Consider the following 23417-nt stretch of genomic DNA (forward strand, 5'->3'; position numbering starts at 1 on the left):
ATCCTACTTTTGTGCAACAGGGCCCTGGTCCGGAGCAGGTTTAGTTGAAGCTTAGTTTGTTTACAGAGAGGTGAAGCAGCATGGCGTGTCCATTTGAAGATGATTTAGTGGATGAAAAAGCTCAGAAAATACTTTCTCCACCGTGAGAGTGTTATAAGACCACATATGGATGTTGGAAAGATAAACTTTTTTACTTTGATCTAACTTAATTATTTGCTTCAGTTAAGATAAATCATTTTTTTTGTTAGGTCACCTTAAAAATAACACGTCGTTTTCAGACAGTTATTTTCCTTTCGTTCAAATTAATTCAATTAAATAGGTGTAACTTTGATGCTGCTGTTAGATCGGCACCGCAAGGGATTCTGGGATATCATTCCCTTTGCCTGTCTGGACGGATTTGGGTTTAAGTGTAGGTTTTTTACAAAATGTGTTTAGTTGTATAGCTGTTTTACTGTGTTGTGCCATGTTTTGCTGAGTTGTTTTGTCATACTATGCTCACGACATCAATGCTGATGAGAAAATTCAGTGCATGTTCACTTCAAGTGAAGTGTTCGCTGTTCAGAGCTTACTGCACTCCTCTATATACGGCCCCTCTTTGGTGGAACTATGGACGTGGGACATTCCACAAATTCTTAGTGGCCTATAATGATGCTTTTAGGCTTCTGCTACAGGTGCCCAGGTGGTACAGAGCCAGTCAGCTGTTTGTGGACGCTCACATCCCCACCAGTGAAGCTCTACTGGGTAAGCTAACGTACAGCCTCATGGAACACCTGGACAAATCTAAGAACTCAATTATCATGTCTCTGACTGATCCCAAAAGAAGCTCATGCCGCTACACTTCTGCCATGAGGAAACACTGGATACAGCGATTATACTCTTTTTAAGTTATATCTTTTTACTTTTTTTTATGTATACTGTATTTGTATCTTGTGTTTTTTTTTTTTTTCTTCCTATAGACCACCTGAGTCTGAAATAAAAGTTTGATTGTTTCCATGGTGACTCCAGAAATCGGCGATCTATTGAGAATGTCTTTATGTACCGTGCGTTAACCCAGGGTTACCAAGTCGAGCGTAATTACGCCAACTCATATCCGGTCTTTTGGAACCGACATACCCAGAGTAAGCAAGTTCAGGCGGATTTCAGCCAGAGTTCAGGCTTAAAGTCAGGCTAGTTTAAACATGCTTCCTGGAATACCCCCCTGGGAAGCAAGATTCCTGGCGTACCTAAAAACGATCGGACTCCAAGAAACCATTCTAGGAAGGGACCCAGTGGATACTGAGGCTGAGGAGATCGGTAGGAGGAATGAACTTGCTTATGCAGAACTGTGTGGCTGCTTGGACGATAAAACGTTAATGCTGATCCTCTATGAAGCTCCTGATGACGGAAGGAAAAGTTTGGAGATATTGAGGGGCCATTTTGAGTCGGAGGAAAAACCGAGAATCGTTAGCTTATACACGGAGCTAACTAACGTGCTAATGGCCGACGGTGAAGATTTGGCGGACTATTTAACACGTGTTGAGAAAATAGTGGCGGCATTGAACAGAGCAAAGGAGACGCTCAGTGATGCACTTTTGGTGGCAATGGTTTTAAAAGGCCTGACGGATGATTACAACCCATTTTCAGTGCATGTGACCCAAACAAGAGAGACATTGACTTTCACAGAATTTAAAACTCGGCTGAGAAGTTTTGAATGCACGCTAAAATAACGGAATAAAACCCGAAGTGATGAAGTCATGACAACAAAATACAAAGTCTCCAGACCAAAGCATAAAGTCAAGGAAGAGAGCTATTTCAACGGAGAATGCTTTATTTGTGAGATGATGGGACACAGAGCACGAGACTGCAGAGACAAAGACAAGAAGATCCATGGCAAGTACACGAAGGAGAACAAGTCTGCATGGGGCAGGAACAAGGTGGCGGCCATCTTGGAGGCTCCAGGGGACGGCACACCTGCGAGGGAAGATGCAAGACAAGCGGAGGAGGAGCAGAATTCATTCGTTCTAAAGGTGGATGGATATGCATCTCGGTCTACACCACGGATAGGTCTTCTGGTGGACAGCGGTGCTTCTGCGCACATTGTGACAGATGAAAAGGCCTTCATAAGGTTTGACAAAACTTTTCATCCAAAGAATCACGTGATGGAGTTAGCAGATGGCACGAGGAAAACTGGGAGTGTCCTGAAAAAAGGCGACGCCCAGATCGAGTTGGTCAACGACAAAGGAAAGGGGGTGAACGTCACTCTTTCATGTGCTCTGCTGATTCCTGAATACCCACAGAATATCTTGTCTGTGGAGGCTGCAGCTTCTAAGGGAGCAAAATTCCATTTTGAGAAGAGCAACAGCAAGATGATTCTTCCTGATGGAACAACATGCAGCATGAAGGTAAAAGGCAGACTGTATTACCTGGAGACTGTAGAGAAACCAGATGATGACAATAATGATGAATGTAACACCTGTTTTGATCTAAAAACCTGGCATGAAGTACTGGGTCACTGTAATTATGGTGATGTGCTTAAACTTGAGTCTGTTGTGGGTGGCATGAAAATCAGAGAGAAAGCTAAGAAACCAGGTGAATGTGAGATTTGTCTACAGGGCAAATTTACTCAAACCAGAAACCGAGAAGGTGATGCCAGAGCTAAAGCTCCATTAGAACTTGTGCACACAGACCTGGGAGGCCCTATTGCACCAGAGTCATTTGAGGGGTACAAGTATGCGATCACTTTCACTGATGACTTTTCAGGTGCTATTTATGTGTACTTCCTAAGAAACAAAAACAAAGCGGTTGAAGCTACAAAACAGTTTTTAGCAGACATTGCACCCTATGGTAAAGTAAAACGTCTCAGATCAGACAATGGGACTGAGTTTACTTCAGAAGAGTATCAGACACTGCTGAGAGACAACACGATAAAACATGAAAGGTCAGCTCCATACTCCCCCCATCAAAATGGGACCGCGGAGAGGAACTGGCGAACATTGTTTGAAATGGTGAGGTGTATGCTCATCGAATCAGGCTTACCCAAAGAGTTATGGCCTTATGCAGCCAGGATGGCTACAGTGATAAGAAACCGATGTTACTGTAAAAGAACAGGGGAGACACCATACTTTCTATTCACTGGTAAAAGACCAGATCTATCCAGAATGAGGAAATTCGGCTCAGAGTGTATTGTGTACGAATAAAACAAGAAAAAGTTAGACTCTAGAGGCAAAAAAGGGATTTTTGTTGGTTTTGATCGACATTCTCCAGCAAACATGGTGTTTTTTCCAGAAACCAAGAGTGTGCAGAAACACAGACTGATACACTTCATCACAGAAGAAAAGACAGAGAGTCAGACGCAGACTGACACAGAACAAATGGGAGACTACTTTGTAGAGCACGTACGAGGACCAACCAAAGACATTCAGTCAGAAACAGAACAGATAAAGACTGACAACCAAGAGACAGACACTGACGCCCAAACTACACGTACATCAGACAGAGTAGGAAAGAAACCCAAATATTTGGAAGACTATGAGTGTGCAGTACAGAACAGTGAACTAAGTGTTGACTACTGTTACAGGATGACTGTTGGGTTACCACAGAGCTATGAGGAGGCTGTAGCATCAGAGAAAGCACACAGGTGGAGAAAAGCTATGATGGATGAGATGGTTTCATTCAAGGAAAGTGACACCCTCACTCTTGTACCACTACCGGAGGGTAGACAGACAGTGGGGGGAAGGTGGGTTTATGCTATAAAAGAGGATGAAAAAGGGAATGAAACATCCAAGGCTAGATACGTAGCAAAGGGGTACACACAAGTCGGACTAGACTACTCCGAAACGTTTTCTCCAACTGCTAGTCTGACATCACTACGCATGCTAATGCAATTAGCAACACAGTATGACCTTAAACTGCATCAGTTAGACGTTAAGGCCGCATACCTACATGCACCCATCGACTTTGAACTGTACATGGAACAACCACAAGGTTTTCACGTAAAGTCCGAAAAAGGGGAGGAACTGGTTTATTGTCCAACAGAAAGTATAGTGGCAGACGTGTTCACAAAGTCTGCCACAAAACCCAAAATGGAAAGGTTCTGTGCAAACATGTTTGGTATGTAATGTTATTGATTTGAATGACATCATCGAGTGGGGGTGTTAGAGTGCGATGTCTGTCATTATAGACAATCTTTGTTGTGGTATACGTAATTACGTCAGCACATGTAAACGTTGCTTTTACGTGCAGTTAAAAATAAAAAGGAAGGCGGGATCCCTCATCTGTGAGTGAAGGAGAAAGATGAAGTGAGTGGGTACCGCACTTCAGTGAACAGAAATTGTTTCCTGTGTCCATTTGTGAAAGCTAAGTAGCAAACTCGGTGTGTGGAGAAGAAGGATGTCTTTGACGGCTGCAGCGTCGGGAGAGAGTTCCCGGGCGGCGAGAGAGACAACGGCTGCGCGAGAGCCAACAAAATAAATATGTAAATTTGAGTTGTATAAACAATTATTGAGTTTTATAGACGTTTACTTTGTCTGCTCTTTTCTACACGCAGAAACTTTTGATGATGCAGCCGTGTTACTTTTTTGATGGACGTGTAATCTTCATACGCCGTCATTAAAATCTCAGACTCCGTCTCACTGAAGTACAGCGTTTTCTTTTTTTTTCACCACGCGTTTCCATGGTGACTCCAGAAATCGGCGATCTATTGAGAATGTCTTTATGTACCTGCTGTGCACGAGCATCAACCCAGGGTTACCAAGTCGAGCGTAATTGCGCCAACTCATATCCGGTCTTTTGGAACCTACATACCCAGAGTAAGCAAGTTCAGGCGGATTTCAGCCAGAGTTCAGGCTCAAAGTCAGGCTAGTTTAAACATGCTTCCTGGAATACCCCCCAGGAGGCATGTTTAAACTCAGACTTTAACTCTGAACTCTGGCTGAAATCCGCCTGAACTTGCTTACTCTGGGTATGTAGGTTCCAAAAGACCGGATATGAGTTGGCGTAATTACGCTTAACTTGGTAACCCTGGGTTAACTTATGTGCACAGCAGGTACATAAAGACATTCTCAATAGATCACTGATCTCTGGAGTCACCATGGAAACGCGTGGAGAAAAAAAAAAGTGTGACACTTGGAGACGGGAGTGAGACAGAAAAAAAAAGAATTTCTGCTTGGAGAAAAATAACAGACAAAGTAAACGCACGAGTTTCTCTTGTTCTTGTTTCCATTTTCCTTGTGACGCATGTATATATATATATATATATATATATATATATATATATATATATATATATATATATATATATTACGGAAGAGGATTAGGGCCATGGAGAAATAAAAAAAAAAAGGTCATAGACAATTCTGAGATTAAAGTCAGAATTTTCTATGCGCTTTTTTTTTCTTTGTCCATGGCCCTAATCCTCTTCGGTAGTTGTTAGGAGATTGGAGAGAGGGTAAAAAAAGTTTTTCTAGAGATAAATACTATTGTATAATTTCTTTTTCAATTTCCAAAAGTTTTTTTCAAGACAAAAGTTCTTCATTTGTCCTCTGATTACAGCCCTTGTGTCATCCCTTAAAGTGGAAATCCATAGAGGAATACCCCTTGTGCTATCCTAGGCACTTTAACATTGGAAGCGGGGTCATAGACTCACTAGACAGTGCGCTGAACCTTTTTTCTTCAATGATTTGTGATCTTCACTGGTGTCCATGGATTACTGTACATGAAATCCTCCTCACCTTTATCCACCTTTGTCATGGTTGGAATAACACGATGTAAGGATCGGGTCATCTGGACCCTATAGGATAGCACAGGGGTTAGGACATTTTTAGCAAAAAAGATTAAAAAAAGAAAAGTTAAACTGTTGTTTTCTGTGGTTGTAGTCAAGATTCAAAGCAATTGGATAAAAATCTGAAACTATATATATATAGAATTGACAAGAGTTACATTAATACATATACAACAAAACCTGCTGGTAGTCGTGGGAGAATTCTTTTGGTTTTAATGAGCAACATTCTTCCAAGGCAATTATAAATTAACTCTATTTATTGTTTAGAAAAAAATGAAAGGAACAAGAGGAAGTTAATCACTAAATATGTAAAAAATACATCAAGATATTTTGATAATAATTTACTTAATTTATTTTATACATAAAGTAAAAAATGTATTTACCACACAACACATGGTTTCATGTGTTTACAATTTTGGGATTTAGTCGTGTCAGGAGACTATTTGTGTTTTTAAAAATATTTTCTTTGGAAAGCTTGAGTAACTTTCAGCATTGCAGTTACAAGCTTCTGCCAGGAGGATTCACTGCAGCCCTGTTCATTTCTCTGCTTCATGTCTGCAAAAGTTGACAATCACAAGTGTTATAAATGTGTTGAGAATTGCCTCAGGATGAAACAATAGGAAAAAAGCTGTAATAGTGCACGATAATATATTTATGTTTTCTCATTTTTATGGGTCTTTTGGTTACTCCACCTCCATCAAATTCTAATCTTGCAGCCGTTCAGTCGTTTGGGATAACCTCCTGGGGCCTGTTTCAGAAAGGAGGTTAAGTGTAATCTCTGAGTGCGTTAACCCTGAAATCAGGGAAACCCTGGGTTTTCCGTTTCAGAATGGGAGGTTTGTTAAACCACAGTAAACAGAGTAAGTCAAACCCATTTCTGAAAGAGAGGTAACTTATACTCGGAGTCAGTGTCCATGGTTACTTATGCTGTGAACCTAACCTGGTCGGGAGCAGGTTTTATTCTCTAAACTCAAGATTTCTGCCAGTCCCCTCCCCTTTTTAAAGACGAAGCGGTATTTTTCGCTTTAACCTTCATTGCCCAAATTTCTGTCACACAGAGACGGTCTAAGTGACAAGAATGGCTTGTCCTTTTTTGGAGGACCCAATAGACGAGGAGGCTGCATTAATTCGTAGAGAATTACATTTACGTCGTGCGAGGATTTTGAGACCTAGACTCGATTTTTTTGTCATTTCCCCATACGTTTTTGTTTGAGCTTTACCGTTTTTTGTTGCAGTCAATTACATACATACAATGAAAACAACATTAGGTATTGCTATGTAGATATTTCATATGTCAAATATTGTCAACAAAGCCTACATCCATGACGTGCTCAAATTTGACCTGATTAAATTATGTTTTTATACTTCATTTTTAGCTGCTGCCATGTTCTTTTAATTCCTGCAGGATTGTATCTACATGAAAATGAAATCAGGGACATTGAATTAGATTAATGTAACAATGAAACACAATTTGCTAGTACTGCTTACTTTCTTAATCCCATATAAACCTATACCACTTGATCAATACAAGGATAGACAAAAGTTTACTTTTAAAAACACAATTCTGTAGCAGCCCATGCAGTGTCTCATGTTCATGCATTTACTACTGCAGTTACGGTAGTGGGACTGTAGGGGGCATGTGTTCTGCTGTGCAAGATTTTTAATAAAGAGATGTGGAGTGAACAGACGTGTGTCTGAGCGCCATAATTTCATTCACATCTACCGACACCGAACCCTGTGAGGCCGGCTACAATTGCATGTATTAACATTAAACTGACCAACGTTTGCAAGAGGTGAAGGTTAACAAAAAAGTCCTCTAAACATTACCGACGTTAAATGCATTTTCCATTTTTTTCCATCTTAATTAATTATATTTCTTGATCTCTCATATGTCTAAGTATGAGCCGGCCGAAATGCTCATTTTTATAACAATAAAAAGGAGGGGGAAAAAAGCACAATTTGCATTAATTCATCCAAGAATTTTCTGTCATTGTCATTAAAGTAATCCCTGGTAGGGGTGCTATATAAACTCATCATCCTCTCCTTCACTCTCATTCATGGTGCAGAGACATAAGCACAGTAGGACTAAACAACTCAGCAAAACATGGCACAACACAGTAAAACTGCTAAACAACTAAACACATTTGGTCAAAAGCCACACTTAAACCAAAATCCGTCCAGACAGACAAAGGAAATGGTATCCCACAATCCTTTGCGGTGCCTAACAGCAGGACCAACGTTACACCTACTTAATTGAATTAATTTGGATGAAAGTAAAATAACTGTCTGAAAACTGCGTGTTATTTTTAAACTGACTCAACAAACAAATGATTTATCTTAACTGAAGCAAATAACTATGTTAAATAAAAGTAAAAAAGTTTAATTTTCCAACATCCATATGTGATCTTATCATCCTCTCAATGTGTAAAAAATATTATCTGAGCTTCATCCACTGAATCATCTTCAAATGGACACGCCATGCTGCTTCACCTCTCTGTAAACAAACTAAGCTTCAACTAAACCTGCTCCAGACCAGGTTATGTACAGAGCATGAGTTGCCATGGCAACTTGACCACCCTGAAACATACCTCCATTTCTGGAACTGAAAACTGAGGTTATCAACTTCCTTAGCCTCAAATTTACCTTGGGAGCTAGCATAACCTGCTTTCTGGAATACCCCCCTGGTGGTGGTTGTTATTGTTTTTGTCATGGTGCCTCTGTCAGACTCCTCCCCCTCCAGCTTGGCTCCACTCTGCTCCTGATTACTCTCCAGCTGCCGTCACTCCACTCATCAACCTCTGCTGCTTAAAAGGAGACCCAAGGCCACAAATCAACGCCAGATTGTTGCCCATTATGGTGACTAGCCTGGTCTCGTCTAGCTCTAGCACATCTTGTCTAGTTTCGGCTCTAAATGTTGTCTCCTTGTCCCAGGAATCCTGCTCAAGAGTGAAGTCAGCGCGGACCCCACTGCCTGCTGTCAGGAAGAACCAGAGGACTGCTGCGTTCGTACCTCCAGCCGTGCCACAGCCTATCACTTTCCGGATCACCTCTCGCCAACTCTCTTTGCCATCCTCGAAGAAAATAATAAATCCTTCTTACCTGCCACATCCCGGTCCTCTTTCTGGGTTCCAGCATCTGGGTTCGCTCAGCCTTGAAATCATGACAGTTTTGGGCCATGATCAATCCAATATGGAAGTTCTGTTCACGATTCACATGACCGATTTGGTTTTGGTTCTACGTCTGATGCTTTTCCTGACACAACGCTCTATATCAGGGGTGTCAGAAGGCCTCGGGGCCGGTGTTCAACTTGTTTTTCAACCAACCTGCCACTGAATCTCCTTATTGGCTAAAGACACAGGATCCAGAAAATCAGTAGATCAGTAGATAAGGCAGGATTTCTGGAAAACCAGCAGGAGGCCAGCCCTCAAGGCCTGGAGTTTGTGACCAGCACACAAAAACCACAGGATTGTGCCCCCTTTTGGTTGCATTGGTTATGTTTCCCAATTAAACTAATATTTTGAGCAAAGGGGAACCACTCACACCTAAAATAAAGGAGTAAAACTGTGGAACTCATACACTTATTTAATGGCTCCATCATTTAAACTTTAAGCTTATGTAGGCCGGCAGAAACAGACCAAAACATTACCATCACACCTTTTTTCGTGCCTTTTTATCTCTATTTTTTAACAAAAGAACCTGTTTGTCAGATAGGAAAATATTTTATTAATAAAACACAATTCCAATGACGAGTGTCAGAGTTCTTTTCTTTGGTCGCGCCCTCAGGTTATAAGATCATGAACATTTCAAATCCTCATCAGTTAAATGAAACATTCTGAGATGTGTGCATGCTTTAATTCAGCCTTTCACTTTTTCTTTGGTCTAAAATAAAAACATATTAAATTTTTCTTCACAATAAAAGGTTTACCTTGTGGAAAAGGTTTGCCTATATACCAACTTTGCAACAAGATGGTTTCAATGCAGTTTTGCCCTGATTCACTAAATATTTCAATATAAAAACACATTAGGCGGGATGTAAAAAGTTTACCTATTAAATCAATAATGTTTTTAAATTTGGTGTTTTGCAATTTTGGTGTATGTTTTGCAGTTTCCTGCAAATCTGACATGTAATAAGATACATTGGTTGTTAAAAATACTGTTAGAGTTAAATAATTATCATTTGCTTGCACACTATATCTCCATAATATGATTGTCTCATTTCTATCTTTCAGTAAGAAAACAATGACCTGAAAAGTTGTGATTATACGAGAATATGATGTTCTTGTTGTTTCTGATTAAATGACCCACATTCATGTCTGCAACCTTCAGTTTTCTTTTTTTTTTTTTTTAACTTGTCCTGTCCAACAGCTAGGCAAACAGATGAGAGCTGAGGGCCTCTTGTGTTGGACATATTTTATTTTAACAAGAGGGGTTATTCATCTTCAGACAAACCAAAGGTATGTCTGAATAAACCCCTTTTGTAATTGAGGCCAAACTTTATTAATTTCAATCATGTTTGAAAATCTTTGGTGTTGGACCGGACGGAAAAGGAAAGAGGGGAAGAAGAGAGAGGGACGTTAGAGAGAGGGGGGGGTAGGAGGGTGATAATAGGAGGGGAAGGGGGGTAAGACCATGAAGCAGCATAGAGCAGACAGGTTTACTGGTTGTTTATCGTTACGGTACGGTTCAAATGTAGTACAAAAAGGGCGGGGCCTGTTCACACACACTCAAATATTATCAACACACCTGCTAGCCGCAAAAATGTCCACATGTCAACATGCACACAAAACAGATAGTGTTCACGAACGCATACCTATGCCTTTAAACCAACTAGTGTGAAATCTTTCATTCATTCAATCATGCAAACTATTAGTGCAAAGGTGAGCTAACACCTGTGCTCAGGTGAGTGTTTATGTTCTTCTAAAATGGATGGTGGAATGTGAAAAGAAGGAGGAGGAGCGCCCAGCCACCCCCACACCCATACCCCCCGCCGCAGCAGCAGCGGCAGCCGGAATTCCCCCAACGCCACACGGGAACAGGCAGGGAACAACCGCCCCCCGGGCGACCAAGACCGCCACCCAGGCCAGGGCCAGCAGGACCGCCGCGAGGCCCCCAGAGCCAGAGAGCAAGGAGGCGCAGAGGGAAAGAGAGCGCCGCCCCAGCCCAGCCAGGAAAGCAGCCCCCCGCCGCGCCGGAAGAGCCCAACGCAGGGCCCCACCGGAGAGGGACGCCCACAGCCCCAGACGAGCACCCCACACCAACCCAGGAGTTCCGGGCATCCCCCCGCCCCGACCCCAGGTACGAGCCAGGACCCCCCAAGGGAGACCCGCTCCGCACTCCAGGCAGCCACCCACCCGGCCCGCGGTTGGTCCAGGTAGGAGCAAGGCAGGGGCCCGCCGCCCCCGCCCAGGAGGGGGGAACCCCGGGGAAAAAAGGGCGGCCCACAAGGGATGTTATAAATATGGCCCGACCCGGCTCGGCCATGTTGGAAGTTTGGCGGGGCCCAGCGCCCAGGGGCAAGGACCAGGACCCACCCCCCAGGGACACGAACACCCCCGGCTCAGGTGTAATATGAACCCCCCCACCGTGCGGAGAGAGCACCGCCGGGCCCAGGAACCGGCACCCAAGGGACACGGCCGCCATCGCCAAGATGCCCGCACCCCCCACCACGGAAGGGGTAGGGGACAGATGGACCCAGGTCCCACCTTCCTTGCAAAATGCGTGTGCGTGTATGGGTGTTTGAGAGGGTGTTTGTGTGCATGTGTGTGTGTTTATGTTTGAATGTATATATTGAAGGGGGAGGGGTGTGTGTACTAAGGGGGGTGCAGTTAAAATTGGCGAGTAGGGCACTAAGGGGACATCTCCTGATTACTCACAGTGATGTCCCCTCACCCTCCACACCAAGGGGCCCTAAATGTCTAAGGTGCGGTTAAAATTGGCGGGTAGGGTGCCAGGAGGACATCTGCTGCTTGCTTGCAGTGATGTCCAAGCACCCCCCCTACCAAGGACCCTACATGTCTAAGGTGCAAATAAAACCGAAAGAGGGGGGCCCACTCCATACGGCAATCATAAGAGGGGGGCCACTCCCAAGTAGCCCCCCCCCAAGGCGCATCGCAGGCTAGACCCCCCACCCCCTCACCCTAATATGAGGTTATATAAGGAAGGGGGTAAGTTGGGGACAGCTGGTAGACTGTGCCCCGGTGGTCAAACAGCCGTCCCCCAGCCCACCCCCAGCAAAGGGGCCAGGGCCACCCAGCCCAGGGGCCCACCCCCGGAGGCGCCGACACCCCAGGCCCGGCACCACCCACCCCACACAGAGAGAGAGGAGCCAGAAAGCGTCGCCCCCCCCCCGGAGCAAGCCCAGGCCCCCATCCCCAGACGCCGGCCCTAGAAGAGCTCTGGTCAGGCCTCGACGGGACCGAGGAGGCCAACCGGCCGAGGCAACCACTGATTGCCTCAGCGGAGACCCCGACCCGCTAGCCCCCCCGACCCGTACTAATAATGGGCCCCCCCTCCCGCCCAGAACGCCCCCCCCACAGGACAGGGCCGACAAGCCCCCCACCCCACCCCACCCCAGACCCCGCAGCCGAAGCGGGTGACACCCAGAGCGACCGGGGGCCCTGAGAGGGTTGTCCCGTCACCGTCCCAGAGCCAGGGAAGGGCCGATCCCAGCCCCAGGTGCAGATGGGCAGCCCATCCGGCGCCGCTGGGCCCCCCCCACCCGAGCAGGGCCCCCCGCCAACCCCCCCCAGCACAGGCAAAGGGACCACCCCCCCAAGCCAAGCCAGACCACCCCCCCACCCCTCCACCACGCACCCCCACACCCAAGCCCAGAGGACGACGCAGCGCCCCAGCCCGCCCCACCCAGGCACCGGACCCGACCCCCCGACCAACGGAGCCCCCCACCGCCCCCGCCAGGCACAGGAAGCCCCGACCCCCACCCCAAACCACGGCAGAAGGGCAAGGAGCAGCGACGACCAAGCCCTCCACCCCCTAAGTCATGGAGTCAACCACAGGAGACCAGAGAGACTGAATTATTTCAAAGTTACTTGAGCTTTGGGCTGACATTTTTTCCAAGCTGATATGATCAAACAGCAGATTTCTGTGTTGACTTATGTTTATATTTTTCTTGTTTTTCCAATTTATTAAAATAGTTTTTTTGGCAATACAAAGAGTTATGAAAATGATAGATGCTAATCCTTCTTCTATATCGATGGCACTCATGTCACCAAGCACACAAAGTGACGGTGAGGCAGTGATTGAAACCTTAAACCAGACTGATAAATCGGCACATACCTGCTGCCAGAGAGCCTGGACAGGAGTGCAGAACCACAGTGCGTGCATGTAGCTGTCGGGTAGATTATTATCACAGTGCTCGCAAATGTCTGAGTTACTGAGACCCATCTTGAACATCCTCTGTCCAGAGTAGTAAATTCTGTGAAGAGTTTTGAGATGGATTAGCTGCAGATTTGGACTTTTTGTCAGTTTAAAGGTGTTTAGACAAAGTTCTGACCAGAAGCTTTCATCTGTGCTGATGCTCAAATCTGCATCCCATTTTTTTGTTGGAAGGGCAATATTGTTATCTAAATTACATAAAAGTTTGTATATTTTGGAGAGAGTTCTATTCATTGAAAAATTAATCAGAGTGGTAACTACATTTGGTAGCTTTAAATCGTCGTCTTTAATTTTATACTTTTTAGTAATACTTGATTTAAGTTGCTGATATTCCAAGAAGTTATTTATTCCATGTTTGTCTTGAAGTTCCTGGGGGGTTATGAATCTTCTATCAATAATTACGTGCTCTAGTTGTTTTATGCCCCCTGCTTGCCAAGCTGGGAAGTGAATCATTTTTTTGTTAATAAGGATGTCCGGGTTGTTCCAGATGGGTGTCATTTTGCACGGTTGAATTGATGATTTTGATATTTTGAGAAATTCCCACCAGGCTGTTAAGGTGGCATTTATATCAATGCTTTTGAAACAATCCTGTTTTTTAACTGTTTGGCTAATAAATGGTAGCTGTGACAGGTTGATCTTTCCACATAACACCTGTTCCAAGTCTAACCATGAGTTGGTTTCTGGATTATTTTTTAACCATTTTAAGATATATTGTAATCTATTTGCAAGAAAGTATTTGTGGAAATTAGGTAGTTCTAATCCTCCACAGCTTTTTGCAGATTTTAAAGTTTTTAGACTAATTCTTGCAGGTTTGTTGTTCCATAGAAAGCTTGATATGGATGAGTCTAATGTTTTGAACCATTTTAATGGCGGTTGTGTGGGAATCATTGAGAAGAGATAATTAACTTTGGGTAAGATTTTCATTTTAACCGTGGCTACCTTGCCCATAAGGGACAGAGGCAGGTTGGTCCAGCGTGTTAGATCGTCCTGTATGCTTTTCAGTAATGGGGTGTGGTTTAGCTGCACCAGTTCTGATAGTTTGGGGGAAAAGTAGATACCCAGATATTTGATATTTCCTGTTTTAACTGGAATTGTGAGTCTTTGTTCCATATTCCTGTTGAGTGGTAATAAAACAGACTTATTCCAATTAATGGAATAGTCTGATATGGAGGAGAATTCATTTATGATCATTGCTGTTTCATTTACAGAATGTAAATTCCTTAAAAACAGTAATATGTCATCCGCATAAAGACTAATTTTATGATGGCTGTGTTTGGTTTTTATTCCTATAATGCTCTCATTCTGTCTTATTGCTGCAGCTAAAGGCTCAATGAATATAGCAAAAAGAGAAGGAGAGAGTGGGCAGCCCTGTCTGGTTCCTCTTCCAAGAAAAAACCTGTTTGAAGTCTGTTTATTAGTTCTAACTGATGCATTGGGGTTGTGATATAATATTTTGATCCAATTGATGAATGCTTCTCCAAAACCAAACTTATGGAGGGCAGCAATAAGGAACTTCCAATTAACTCTGTCAAAGGCTTTTTCAGCATCCAGCGATAGTACCGTCATTTCCTGGTTTTTAATGGTGGCAAAGTCTGTTATATTAACTAGTCTACGGACATTATCATCCGAGTGTCTGCCTTTGATGAATCCAGTCTGGTCGAAGTGAATTATGTGAGGAGTGATTTTTTCTATTCTCTGTGCTAGTGCTTTGCAGATAATTTTTACATCTGCATTGATTAGAGAAATAGGGCGATAGCTTGAAGGACTAGTGGGATCTTTGTCCGGTTTTAGAAGAAGAATTATGTTGGCTGAGTTCATGTTAGGTGGCATTGATTGGCTCTCATTAATAGATGTGACAGTTTTATAAAATGTTGGTGCCAGTTGTTCCCAGAATTCTTTATAAAACTCAGCAGGAAAGCCGTCAGGCCCTGGTGCTTTACCATTGGGCATAAGTAACAGAGCTTCATGAAGTTCAGACGGCGAGAGCGGAGAATCTAAGTTTGTGATTTGATCCTCATTTAGCCTGGGTAGGTTTACATTATTAAGAAATGAGTCAATACTTTGCTCTGACGGATTGATCTGCGGTGTGTACAGGTTTTTATAAAAGTTTTCAAATGCGTTATTAATTTTGACCGGGTCATGGGTGGCATTTCCTGTTTGGTCCATAATAGAGGTGATTGATGATTTTTCTCTGTTAATTTTAAGCTGATTAGCCAGAAATTTGCCAGATTTATTAGAGTTTTCAAATCTTTCAAGTCGTAGCCTTTGTATTTGAAATTGTGTTTGTTTATTAATGATGTCATTTAACTGCAGCTTTAAATTTTTCAGATCTCCCAGAATGTGTTCCTGTGCAGAAGCAGCATAAGCAGTCTCCAGGGTTTTGATTTTATTTTCTAATTCTAATAAATCTGCTTTCTCTTTGCGTTTTTTATGCGTTGAATAAGAAATGATTTTCCCTCTCATGACTGCCTTTGCTGCTTCCCAAAGAACGCACGGTGGGATGTCTGGAGTATTGTTGAAGTCTAAGAAGGTTGCCCACTCTTTTTTAAAGAATTCAAGAAATTCCTGGTCCTTTAACAGAGACGTATTAAACCTCCAGGTTGTACCAGAGGGTGTGGATTTTTCCCTAGAAATGTTTACAGAGACTGGTGCATGATCACTGATAATAATTGGATGGATATTGGAGCTTTGAATATTTTTTAAAAGAGAGTTACTGATTAATAAATAGTCTAAACGGGAGTGTGAATAGTGAACTGGAGAAAAAAAGGTGAACCCTTTAGTGTTTGGGTGACATGAGCGCCACGCGTCGCAGAGACCCAGATCATTCATGTACTGCTTTAGAATACTTGCAGATCGCCATGTACGCTGACTTGCTGCTGTGCTGAGTCTGTCAAGTTCAGGGTCCAAAACAAGGTTGAAGTCTCCTCACGTAAAGTCTCCTCACGTAAAGTTTGTCAACGGCCACAATCGCTCTCGAACCAGCAGCAAGATGCTTCCTCCTCAGCGGGAACAGGATCTTCCTTCTGCGGAGGATTTCTGCCGGGAACTGGTCATTAACTCTGTAATGCGTGCCTCTCAGTTCCCGTCCGCGGCCCTTCACCAACTCCTTCTGTTTGAAATGTTCGAATTTAGCCACAATAGGACGCGGGCGCTGGTGGTCGGACCTTCTTCCTCCGAGGCGGTGAACCCTGTGGAAAGAGATCTTCTGCACCTCCTCCTTGGGTAGCTTCAGGTGGACCTGTAAAAAGGATCTAACGGTGGCCTCGGGGTCTTCTCCTGCCTCCTCTGGAACCCCCGCGACCACTAGATTGTCCCTCATGCTCCTCGAATGAAGATCCAGGAGGGTTTCCTTGATGGATCGGTTCTCCTCGGAGAGACGGGCGGTGTCATTGCCCAGGATCTTGACGGTCTCTCTGAGGGCCTGGTTTTCCGCTGCGAGCTCCCGCACCTGCTGCTGGCTGAATTCCAGAGACTCCCGCAGACCTTGAAATTCTCTATGGAGGATCTCCAGCAAATTGAGGCAGCCATCAAAGCTGGAGAGCTTTTTATCAATCGAATCCAGGATATCGCTCATTCCGCTGCCTGGAGAGGACACAGCCCCGGGAGAGTCCTCAGGCCGTTCACGCTTGGCGGAGGGGGTGGTGGTGGCGGTTCTGGGCTTCACCATGTTGCAGGTATTAAAACACTCGTCAATGAAATTCTCCAGGTCCTCCAGGCTGACAGAAGCTTAATACTCTTAACAGGTTATGTTAGTTAGCAGGAAATATTTTAATATGGCGGAAAAATGAAACAAGATCGAAAATGTTTGTTCAAATGCTTACGCGCCGCCAAGTCGACTCACCACACTCGTCTCGCTGGGTCTCGCGATAGTACAGCATCACCTCCCAACTGACTTACTCTGCAACCTTCAGTTTTCAATAAAAGAAGGCTCCATGCACTAGGATGGGAGAACTCCTCTGTGACAGTTCGCGCTGTCACAGACCGATTCTCCTTCTGCAGAAGTCTAGCAAAAGTTCTCATCTCCTGTGTGGTTCTTCTCTTTATTAAGGAAAAAGTCAGAACCCTGACATCTTGGTGCCGTGACCCGGATCTCAACATACCCACCGGTGGTGGACTGAGGATGACGCGCTGAAGCCGTGCGCACGCCCGGACAATATAGGCTGTCCGGAAGAAAGTCCCAGGAGGTGAATTCTTCGCCGGGCCAGCGTCATAGGTCTAACCCTCATCTGCCAGCGGTGGCTTGACGAGATCCGACCCGAAAATGATGAACCACAGGACTGAGTGAGTTTTGCATACGATCACAGTGTTGAGAATAAAATAGCAGAAAAGGTTTCTGGCTAAAACGGGTAACCAGTCCCAGCATGCAAAAGAAAAGTAGCAGAAAAGTTTCTTCTGGCTATGGGTAACCAGTCCCAAGCGCAAAGAAAAAATAGCAGAAAAGTTTTCTGGCTAAAACGGGTAACCAGTCCCAAGCGCAAAGAATAAAATAGCAGAAAAGGTTTTCTGGCTAAAACGGGTAACCAGTCCCAGCATGCAAAAGTAAAAAAGAAGGAGAGGTATTTTAGAGACCCTCTCTGGAGTACTCCTGTAAAAAGGCAGTACAGGTGGCAGGGAACATTAAAAAATAAAAATAAAATAAAAAATTAAAAAAAAATTAAAAATATATAAAATTGTATTACTATATAGACACACATATAAATTTATATATTTGCGCATTAATATCAAAGTGACCTTGGTGTCGGAGATTCATGCTAGTTCGATCTCCCTGGACCAGGAACTTGGGATATAGCGTGCCATACCTCCTGGTTGGCCAAGGTCACCAAAGTAATCTCAGAGTTTTTGCATCTTTTCGACAACCTCAAAAGTGTGGACTGCAGACGGTTAAAATTGATTTGTGTTTAAATTCAACGGCCTACAGTTGTGACTATGGGTATTAACTTGAGTAAATCCCCTGACGGGGCTCCTTTACAGGGGGAAGAAAAATATATATGGTGCAAAAAGACCCAAAACAGCCTAAACTATATGTTGAAATAAAAGATAAAGTATGGTGTGAAAGGACAACTAAAAATCGAAGAATAGAAAAAAGTAGTTGTTAAACTAGAGACAGTATGAGTGAGATAATGCAGCTGCGTGTGCCTGAGTGAAATTCTGTTGTCGCAGTAGGCGTGCATGTGTGTGTGTTTGTGTGTGTGTGTGTGTGTGCGTGTGCGTGTGACCATGAGAGAGAGAGAAAAGAGGAATTCAAATAAGATAAGGAAAACATGACTAGTCTTACATTAAAAGATTCATTTCAGTGAAATGGTTTATTTTGCTAAGTGTTAATTTACCATTAGTTGTTGTGCATTTTTTGCTTTTATTTTAGTTAGGAGAGAACTGTTAAAAGTAATTTTATGTGTTAGCCTGTGCTTTGTCTGTGTTTTAACAAACTAGTTGTGGTTTGGTGTGTGAATGGTGTTTTTGTTGGACAGGCTTTTAAACTGTAATTCAGACATTAAAATGTGAATTGGAGAGAACTTTTGTAGCTCAGAAACAAAACAGAAGACAAAAAAAAGAAATCTTAGTTATCGGTTCTGAAGCAGAGAAAGAGATAAGGTTTTTATTATCTGTCAACCAACTGTATGTGAGAGTAAGAAACCTTGGTTTGATGTTAGATGCTGACCTTAGCTTTGACCAGTGCGGAAATCTTAATTCATGCTTTTATCACATCAAAAACAGATTACTGTAATGCCCTCCTTTCTGGTGTAAAGAAAACCCTTCTTATCACATGCAGCTAGTCCAGAACTCTGCTGCACGCCTTATAACCAGAACCAGGAAGAGAGGGAGCACATTCCACCAATCTTAGAATAACTGCACTGGCTCACCCTCAGCTTTAGGATCAATTTTAAGATTTTTTAGCTAGTTTATAAGAGTTTTCATGTTTTTGGTGCTTTTATTTCAGACTTGCTTTTACTTTAGGTGTTTTACACATTTTTATACATTTTTTAGTATAGATTTATATTAATTTATATTTTCAATTACTAGCTGTTTTTTTATATTTTAGCTCTTTTACGTACTACTTCTTTTCTTTAAGCATTTTTATAGTCATTTCTCTTTTATTTTTGTTTGTTTTTATGTATGTAATTAGGTGCTATAGAAATAAAATTAAATTTAATTAATGCAAAAACACAGAGCCATATTACACCCCCGTACTTTTACTCCAAAAAGCTTGATCCTGTTGCCCAATCTCTACCACCATGTGTACAGGCAGTTTGTGCTGCATCGATGGCTGTAACCTCTTCGGCAGATGTAATATTATTTCATCCTTTACAACTTTTAGGCCCTCATGCCATTGACGTTTTTTTTCTACAAAGCAAAATGAAGCTGAAATTACAGCGTTAACCAGAGCATGTGAATTAGCCAAAGGAAAAGACCTTACAGTGTACACAGACAGCCAGTATGCTTTTTCCACACTTTTTTATTTTGCCAAACAATGGGAACGCAGAGGAATGAAAACTTCCACAGGCAAACCCATCACCCACGCACAACTTTTACTTAACCTTTTACAAGCCATAAAGGCCCCATCAAGGTTAGCAGTTTGTAAATGTGCTGCACACACTGCAAACATGGACACAATCTCAATAGGGAACAGGCTTGCTGATAAAACTGCAAAACAAGCTGCGGGAGGACACCACAACACAGAAACATACTCTGCAGAAACAGAAAACACACAACTCATAGACACTAGCATCTTGCATGACATGCAAAGCCCAGCTCCACTGCAGGAAAAGAAATTGTGGTTATCAAAAGGAGAAGGAATAACTGAAAAACTAATTTATGAACTGCATGGTGAACCTGTACTCCTGAAATCATTGTTCAAAGCAGCAGCAGTTGCGACACATGGGCCATGCCATGTGTCGACAGGAGGAATGACAGTGCTCATACAAAGTCACTCTACAGCATTTGGCCTACAATCATACTTAAAAAGGTTTTGTACAACATGCCCTACCTGTATACGGCATAACCCACAGGGTAATATGCGACCAAAGCTAGGGAGCTTTTCCTAAGCCATCCTACCCTTTCCAGGTATTACACATGGATTTCATTAAACTTACGGCAAGTGGCCCCTATAAGTACTGCCTTGTGCTAATAGACGCATTCTCAAAGTGGGTAGAAATAATCCCTACCAAAAAAGCTGACGCGATCTCAATAGCAAAAGGTATCTGTAAAACCATCATTCCCAATCATGGAATACCAGAAATTATATATAGTGATAATGGAGCCCATTTTGTTAACACCATCATCCAAAACATGGCCGCCAGCCTAAAAATGACGTTTAAAAATCACTGTGCATACCACCCACAAAGTGCAGGACTTGTGGAACGCACAAATGGAACAGTAAAAAGCAGACTCAAAAAATGCATGGAAACAACAGGAAGACCATGGCCAGAGTGTTTAGATCTAGTAAAACTATACACGAAAATCAGACCTACATCAGATGGCCTGACACCCTTTGAAATAGTCTATGGAAGGCCCTATAGGTTACCTATAGTAGCCTTAGACTTACAAAAAGCTAATGAAGAAAAAACAATAGCAGATTTTATCATAAGAATGATAAACCAGAAGGAGGTGTCCAATGCAAATTTACTGCCATCTGACTCCTTATCTCCACAGGAAAGCTCACCGGTGAAACCAGGCGACTGGGTGTTCATCAAGGTCCTAAAAAGGAAGAATTGGGCCAGCCCACGGTGGGAGGGACCATACCAAGTCCTCCTAACAACACCCACGGCAGTAAAAATAGCTGAACGCCCCAGCTGGATACATCTCAGTCACTGTAAGTTGCAGCGTGCACCAGAGGCCTAAATGAGGCTGTTGTGGTGAAGTCTGACTACAAAGGGGTTCCGTCTTTTAGTGGCGGTTCGTCTCAATCGTCAGCGAAGAAACCAGCCGAACCCAACATCCATTAGAACCTGGATCTTTGAAGTGACTCTGCAACCTAGCAGCATGGAAGGCCCACTGCTGGGAGACCGCAGCAGGTGGGCGCGGAGCTGCGCTGTGACTGTAGCACGTCTTCTAGTCGCACTGACTTTCCTAGCAATGGAGAAACCAGGAGAAGGCGGTATCAACCTCGTCCACCGCTCATGGGATCTGTATGAAAAGACAACTCACCTCAATATTGCCACCCATGATCATTCCTACAGTACCAATCTCTGGTGGCAACTGATGAACAGAACTACACACGACAGCAACATCACCAGCTGTTATGTGTGTACTTTCATGCCGTATGCTTCCCACAATACAGGTCTCCGTCCAGGCAATATCACCAGAAGACAACAAGATTGCCTGTATGAACTCAGCACACACCCTGGCTACAACTGAACTAACAGGAGGACATTCAACTCCTGGAGAAAAAGGAATTACTTTGAGCGGTTTTGGGTTCCTCACAATAACCCCCGTGGATCAGGTGGCCCAATGAGAGACCTGTTGCCACTACCACAAGACCCCATTAAGCTCCCGGAGGTGATATCTTTGTTCGATCTAACTACTCAGCTTGTATGCAGAAAACCAACAGGATCAGAGGAAGCTGTGGATTATTCCTGATCAAACGGACATTTGACATAACAAACCAGACCAAAGGTAGGCAAAACCTAGCAGGTTGCTGTACCATAGTGCCTGGGGACCGAGGATCCAGGGTCCTAGCTGATTGGTACTTCCTGTGCGGACACACTGCCTATGCATCTCTTTCTCCAAACTGGGGAGGCCTTTGTGCTCTGGTCCCTCTGGTTCCACCTGTGTTCTCATGAACAGAACCGTCCGAACACCCCACCCCGCACGACGGAAACGTGCTGCACCGGAGTTCCACATGAACGCCCTACAAATGACTACCAATACTGGAGTCCCATGGGAGTTCCGCATCTGGGGTGGAGGAGCAAAGTTCGGACAATCACTCCTTCCATGGATCAGAGTGGCAGAAGTAAGAGACCACATCGAGAGCAACAGGTACGCATTGCTGAGACTCCTTAACACCACCTACAAGTTTTCCAATGCATCAGCAGCAGAGATGTCGGCCATAAGAACTATGGTTCTGCAAAATCGACTCGTGCTCGACCTCCAGACTGCATCATCAGGAGGTGTGCAGAATGGTTGGAGACACCTGCTGCACTTTCATCCCGGACGGTACCAGTGATGGACAGGACATTTCTACCGCACTGCACGACTTAACAGGGCTGCAAGCCTATGTTAAATCTGCGACTCCTGGTGCCACTCCCACCAGTGACATCTGGTCCTGGCTAACACCAGGTCCATGTCGGCACCTCCTGCTGAAATTATTGACCCCTATACTCATCGTTTTGTGCATGTTTTTGTCTGTTTACAACATACGCTCTGCCTTGTGTCATGTCCATGATCGCAAAGGCTACCATGCAGACTTTCATTCGTTACCAGCTTGTCCAACAAGCTTAAGAGGAACCCTCCCCACGTGACTGCTAATACTCCAGAGGCATCGTATGAATCTCTCACACTGAAAGTGCAAAAGCAAGTGGTGAAATGATGTTGTGATGCCTTGTTCTTATGATTAAAAAAACATGTTTCACGTTTGTACTTTCCCCTTATGGTGTTTACTCATGACGTGTTTGAAATGATAAAAAGGGAGGGATATTAGAGTTAACTAATTATCATTTGCTTGCACACTATATCTCCATAATATGATTGTCTCATTTCTATCTTTCAGTAAGAAAACAATGACCTGAAAAGTTGTGATTATACGAGAATATGATGTTCTTGTTGTTTCTGATTAAATGACCCACATTCATGTCTGCAACCTTCAGTTTTCAATAAAAGAAGGCTCCATGCACTAGGATGGGAGAACTCCTCTGTGACAGTTCGCGCTGTCACAGACCGATTCTCCTTCTGCAGAAGTCTAGCAAAAGTTCTCATCTCCTGTGTGGTTCTTCTCTTTATTAAGGAAAAAGTCAGAACCCTGACAAATACCACCTTTGTTGCAGTTGAATATTGCTATTGAACTATTGCTGCCGTTGAATTCAAGTCATCAACACATTCTCTAGTTCAGACCATTTTCTTCCATGTTTAATTTTGTGTTTTTGAGTTTCAGCTTGTAACAAGACAAATAAGCTTCAAAGCAAAGCTAAACACTTTTATGTGTATCATCCTCGTTCACAGAACTAGATTTAGTTTAGCAACTCATTTGGTGTATGGTAACATTCTTTTCTGGTCATGTTGTAACATATGATGAAAATCTGTGTCTGTAGATCGGCTGGACGTGTGTCAGTCA

At 43.5% G+C, this 23417-nt stretch overlaps 2 long non-coding RNA genes across 2 annotated transcripts; both read left to right on the forward strand.

The window, feature by feature from the left end:
• The first annotated feature begins 5412 nt into the window (after nucleotides 1-5412).
• Nucleotides 5413-10072, forward strand: LOC144990321 (uncharacterized). The gene is made up of 2 exons (XR_013654319.1): nucleotides 5413-8614; nucleotides 8690-10072. It is a non-coding gene; the product is annotated as an uncharacterized LOC144990321 (long non-coding RNA).
• A 6007-nt stretch (nucleotides 10073-16079) lies between these two features.
• On the forward strand, nucleotides 16080-23054 carry LOC144990326 (uncharacterized). The gene is made up of 2 exons (XR_013654325.1): nucleotides 16080-20960; nucleotides 21039-23054. It is a non-coding gene; the product is annotated as an uncharacterized LOC144990326 (long non-coding RNA).
• Nucleotides 23055-23417: the final 363 nt, after the last annotated feature.

This window comes from Oryzias latipes (assembly GCF_053564925.1).
Source record: "Oryzias latipes strain Hd-rR chromosome 1 unlocalized genomic scaffold, Olatipes_Hd-rR_3.1 chr1_Y".
Lineage (NCBI taxonomy): Eukaryota > Metazoa > Chordata > Actinopteri > Beloniformes > Adrianichthyidae > Oryzias > Oryzias latipes.